The sequence below is a fragment of the Numenius arquata genome, unplaced genomic scaffold (assembly GCF_964106895.1).
Source record: "Numenius arquata unplaced genomic scaffold, bNumArq3.hap1.1 HAP1_SCAFFOLD_38, whole genome shotgun sequence".
Lineage (NCBI taxonomy): Eukaryota > Metazoa > Chordata > Aves > Charadriiformes > Scolopacidae > Numenius > Numenius arquata.
The window spans coordinates 379,692-385,978 of record NW_027415315.1 but is presented as its reverse complement, the minus strand read 5'-3'; positions in this window follow the sequence as shown (position 1 = coordinate 385,978).

The following is a 6,287-nucleotide window of genomic DNA, read 5'->3' as shown; positions in this document are numbered from 1 at the left end:
ACGCTAAAAAAGAGGGAAAACGTGGTGAGGTGGGGCAAAACCGGTCCCTATTGCCCAGCAAAACATCACTCAGTCTTCCGCCACCAACTTCCAACGCCCCTTCCCACCCCCAGCGTTACCCTTCGGCCACTGGAGGCTTTTTGGGCCCCATCGGGCAGGACAATTTGGGGGTTTCCCCAAAAAAACAATCCAACTGCTGAATGTCACTCTCCACAGCGGTAGGAAGCTGCCACAGCCACGGCCAGCGAGCGACCGCCGCCTCGGAATGTTGTGTGGAACGCGGGAGGCCGGCGACGGCCTGTGACGTCAGCAAAACCAGTGCTTTACTGGGACAGCACTGGGCCTTTGGGGGGGTTTCTGGCCCATATGGGGGACCCTCCACCCAAAAACACGCTGTGGAGAAGGGGCCGAGCGACACCCACCCCCACCCCCAGTTCCCTCCTCCCCTTTTCCCAGGGGTCGCCCTCATTCCCACGGCTCAACGTGGATTTTTGCCTCATCCTCCATCAAAAGAACCCCAAAATCCTGGAGGTTCTGCCCAAAAATTCTATGACAACACAATCCTCGATGATGTCACAACCCTACCTCTATGACATCACAATCTCCGATGCTGTCACAACCCCCTCTATGACGTCACAATCCCACTCTATGACGTCACAACCCCCTCTATGACGTCACAACCCCACTGTATGACATGATAACCTCCTCTATGACATCACAACCCCACTCTGTGACATCAGAAACCACTCTGTGACATCACAAACCCCACTATGACGTCACAACCCTACCTCTATGACATCATAACCCCCATGACATCACAACCCCACTCTATGACATCACAAACCCAACTATGACGTCACAACCCCACTCTATGACATCATAACCCCTCTATGACATCACAATCCCACTCTATGATGTCACAACCCGACTCTGTGACATCACAAACCCCACTATGATGTCACAACTGCACTCTATGACGTCACAACCCCACTCTATGACGTCACAACCCCACTCTATGACATCACAAACCACTCTGTGACATCACAAACCCCACTATGATGTCACAACCCAACTCTTTGAAATCACAATGCCCCTCTATGACGTCACAACCCTACCTCTATGACATCACAACCCCACTCTATGACGTCACAACCCGACTGTGACATCACAAACCCCACTATGACGTCACAACCACACTCTGTGAAATCACAACGCCCTTCTAAGCCGTCACAACCCTACCTCTACGACATCACAACCCTCCCTCTATGACATCACAATCCCCCTCTATGACATCACAACGCGGTTCTGTGACATCACAAACCCCACTATAACGTCACAACCCGACTCTGTGACGTCACAACCGCACTCTATGACATTACAACCCCACTCTATGACATCACAACCCGACTCTGTGACATCACAAACACACTCTATGAAATCACAAACCCCACTATGGCGTCACAACCCCACTCTATGACATAATAACCCCTCTATGACGTCACAACCCCACTCTATGACGTCACAACGCTACTTCTATGACGTCACAACCCCACTCTGTGACATCAGAAACCAATCTGTGACATCACAAACCCCACTATGACGTCACAACCCAACTCTGTGAAATCACAATGCCCCTCTATGACGTCACAACCCTACCTCTATGACATCACAACCCCACTCTATGACATCATAACCCCTCTATGACGTCACAACCCCACTCTATGACATCACAAACCACTCTGTGACATCACAAACCCCACTATGATGTCACAACCCAACTCCCCCTGTCACGACCCTCCACCCAAAAACACACTGTGGAGAAGGGGCCGAGCGACACCCACCCCCACCCCCAGTTCCCTCCTCCCCTTTTCCCAGGGGTCGCCCTCATTCCCACGGCTCAACGTGGATTTTTGCCTCATCCTCCATCAAAAGAACCCCAAAATCCTGGAGGTTCTGCCCAAAAATTCTATGACAACACAATCCTCGATGATGTCACAACCCTACCTCTATGACATCACAATCTCCGATGCTGTCACAACCCCCTCTATGACGTCACAATCCCACTCTATGACGTCACAACCCCCTCTATGACGTCACAACCCCACTGTATGACATGATAACCTCCTCTATGACATCACAACCCCACTCTGTGACATCAGAAACCACTCTGTGACATCACAAACCCCACTATGACGTCACAACCCTACCTCTATGACATCATAACCCCCATGACATCACAACCCCACTCTATGACATCACAAACCCAACTATGACGTCACAACCCCACTCTATGACATCATAACCCCTCTATGACATCACAATCCCACTCTATGATGTCACAACCCGACTCTGTGACATCACAAACCCCACTATGATGTCACAACTGCACTCTATGACATCACAACCCCACTCTATGACGTCACAACCCCACTCTGTGACGTCACAACCCCACTCTATGACATCACAAACCCCACTATGATGTCACAACCCAACTCTTTGAAATCACAATGCCCCTCTATGACGTCACAACCCTACCTCTATGACATCACAACCCCACTCTATGACGTCACAACCCGACTGTGACATCACAAACCCCACTATGACGTCACAACCACACTCTGTGAAATCACAACGCCCTTCTAAGACGTCACAACCCTACCTCTATGACATCACAACCCTCCCTCTATGACATCACAATCCCCCTCTATGACATCACAACGCGGTTCTGTGACATCACAAACCCCACTATGACGTCACAACCCGACTCTGTGAAGTCACAACCGCACTCTATGACGTTACAACCCCACTCTATGACATCACAACCCGACTCTGTGACATCACAAACACACTCTATGAAATCACAAACCCCACTATGGCGTCACAACCCCACTCTATGACATAATAACCCCTCTATGACGTCACAACCCCACTCTATGACGTCACAACGCTACTTCTATGACGTCACAACCCCACTCTGTGACATCAGAAACCACTTTGTGACATCACAAACCCCACTATGACGCCACAACCCAACTCTGTGAAATCACAATGCCCCTCTATGACGTCACAACCCTACCTCTATGACATCACAACCCCACTCTATGACATCATAACCCCTCTATGACGTCACAACCCCACTCTATGACATCACAAACCACTCTGTGACATCACAAACCCCACTATGATGTCACAACCCAACTCTTTGAAATCACAATGCCCCTCTATGACGTCACAACCCTACCTCTATGACATCACAACCCCACTCTATGACGTCACAACCCGACTGTGACATCACAAACCCCACTATGACGTCACAACCACACTCTGTGAAATCACAACGCCCTTCTAAGACGTCACAACCCTACCTCTATGACATCACAACCCTCCCTCTATGACATCACAATCCCCCTCTATGACATCACAACGCGGTTCTGTGACATCACAAACCCCACTATGACGTCACAACCCGACTCTGTGAAGTCACAACCGCACTCTATGACGTTACAACCCCACTCTATGACATCACAACCCGACTCTGTGACATCACAAACACACTCTATGAAATCACAAACCCCACTATGGCGTCACAACCCCACTCTATGACATAATAACCCCTCTATGACGTCACAACCCCACTCTATGACGTCACAACGCTACTTCTATGACGTCACAACCCCACTCTGTGACATCACAAACCACTCTGTGACATCACAAACCACACTATGATGTCACAACCCAACTCCCCCTGTCACGACCCTCCACCCAAAAACACACTGTGGAGAAGGGGCCGAGCGACACCCACCCCCACCCCCAGTTCCCTCCTCCCCTTTTCCCAGGGGTCGCCCTCATTCTCACGGCTCAACGTGGATTTTTGCCTCATCCTCCATCAAAAGAACCCCAAAATCCTGGAGGTTCTGCCCAAAAAATCTGACAAAACCACACTGGGGATAAAAATCTTTCCGCCAAGACCCTCCTTTAGCCTTCCTTGCCCTCCTCCTCCTCACACACCACTCCATCCCCCACAAAATTTCCCCCTTCTGAGGGAAATCCTGGCTCTGGAGATGGACCCTCCGGCTACCACTTCACCCCTGCGGCTGCCCCGGGCCAGAAGGCGGGGATTGAGCCATTTGGGCCTTTTCTAGAAGCAAAAGGAGCAAAGCGAAACCCCGGGAGCCCTTTCCATCCCCCAATCCCCTAGTCCATGGGCTGCAGTCATCATGCTCTAGTGCACTTCACTCTCTTCACAAGTTGGAAGCCCACGAGAAGCACAGTTAGGACGCCACATTTTAAGAAAGCAAACTTCCAGCTCTTCAAGGAGTTAGGAAATAGGACCCCGTGGGAAACTGCCCTTAGGGACAAGGCAGCAGAACAAAGGAAAAAGGGATTTTTAAGTCCTTCCTCTAGAAATCCATTAGACCCAGCTTCATAGAAACGACACCGGTCTGGATGCTGGTGGTTAAAGAGGATGGATTTTGGGGGGGTTAAATTAGGAGAATTAATTGGGCGATCACTTCAAATGAGGTCAAATTAAAACTGGAGGCATTTTGCTGGCTGTGAGGGACTGGAGTGGGCAAGCCTCGGGCCACAAAACTCAATGGAACTTGAGTTTGTCCTGGGCAAAAAGGGGAAACCGGAGGCTTTTGCACAAGGAGGGGCCGCTCTGAACCTCACGGCTCCGGGGAAGGTCTCCCCGACTCCAAAAAGACAGAACGTTGGGGGTTGAAAGTCAAATAAAACCACCAAGAGGCACCTGGGCAAGGGCAATCCTCCAGCTGCCCTTCCCTTCTGCCCCCCACCCCCCACCCCCCCAGGGTGCTTTTCTGAACCCAAAGGAGGCATTTGGGGAAGAAAAAGGGAGGGCTGACCTTCCGCACTCACCTCAGGGCAAGTCCCAGCACAGGGAGGTCCCGGCATCCCCGGAGGAGCCGCAGGTGCTGTGGGGCTGCGGGTGGTGATGCCCCGGCGTGGGCTTGTCTTTGGGGGTCGCACGTGGCCTCTTCTTCTGCTGGCAGACGGCCTGCAAACCAGGGACAAAATAACTTGAAATGGCTCAAAAAGGCAGAAAAATAAGATTTTTTGGCCAGGGATTTCACCCGGTTTATCAGCCCAGGTAAAGTCTAAACAGCCAAAAAACCAATGGGAAAACAGTCTGCAAAGCCACAACGGGGTGCAAGAAAAACTGTATTATTTCCACTGTCCCAAGCGGAAAAGCACTTTCCTCCACAAAATCTATCAAAGGGGCTGAAAAGGTGCAATTCCCACGCACTGAAGCCACACAGCCACCCCCTTCCCCCGCCCACCAAAAATTAAAATAATATCTCTTTCCGTGAAGCAAATCCCTCTTTCCTGGCAAGGAACGTTTGAGCAGATGGATTCGTCCAGGAAACAAACCCCCCCAGCAGCTTTTTTACCTCGCCTTTGGCTTTTTCCACCTCATCCCGGACTCTCTTGACCCTTTTCTCCAGCAGGCGAGGTCAGGTGCACCCAAATCGCACTGTCTTCCTCCAGAAGTAACAAGAGTCAACACACTGGGCCACGGTTTGCCTCTGGATCTATGGGGAGAAATCCAGGAATATTAAAGACTCCCTTGTCATTACAAAGGAGGGCAATGATGTCTTCTCCCGCTGGGTTGTTAGCAGGAAGAAGGGTCCTAAGGACAGGATTCCAACGGGGGATTGAAAATAGGGCTTTCTGGGTTAAAAGCCTCCCCGCTAACCAGCTCCGCCCCGCTCCAACGGCTTTACCTCCTTCTGGATGAGGCCAAAAGTCTTCTGATGGACAAAAAAAAGGCTCTTTCAAGAGCTTTGGGAGCGGGATCTCCAGAGAGAAACTCCTCCCTGGCTGCAGATGAGCTGGGACCGCCAAAACCCCCCCTTTCTCGTGGAAGATGCTCCCGAGAGCACCATCGGCTCTTATCTAGCCACTTTCCTCCCAAAAACGAGCCATCTCCTTCCCTCCAACGCTACGCGGCCAAGACAAGACGGGAGAGAACCCAAACGCCCTATCAAGTAACTCTGAAAAGGGGGAATTTGCCCCTTTCCCACAAGAAAAGCCTGAAGAGAAACCTTTCTCCTGCGGCTCGGGCTTGCTTTCCACGTCACCCCAGGGCTTCCAAACCAGGGAGGCTCCTTCCTCCTCCTCTTCCAAGAGGGATCTGTCCCGCAGGGCAGGCAGCTCCGCCTGCAACTGCTCCCCGACACTGATGCGGCTGAAAGGGGGAGGAAGAGGAGGGGGAGGAAGGCACGTCGGGAATGGATACGGCGCAACAAACGCTAAAAAAGAGGGAA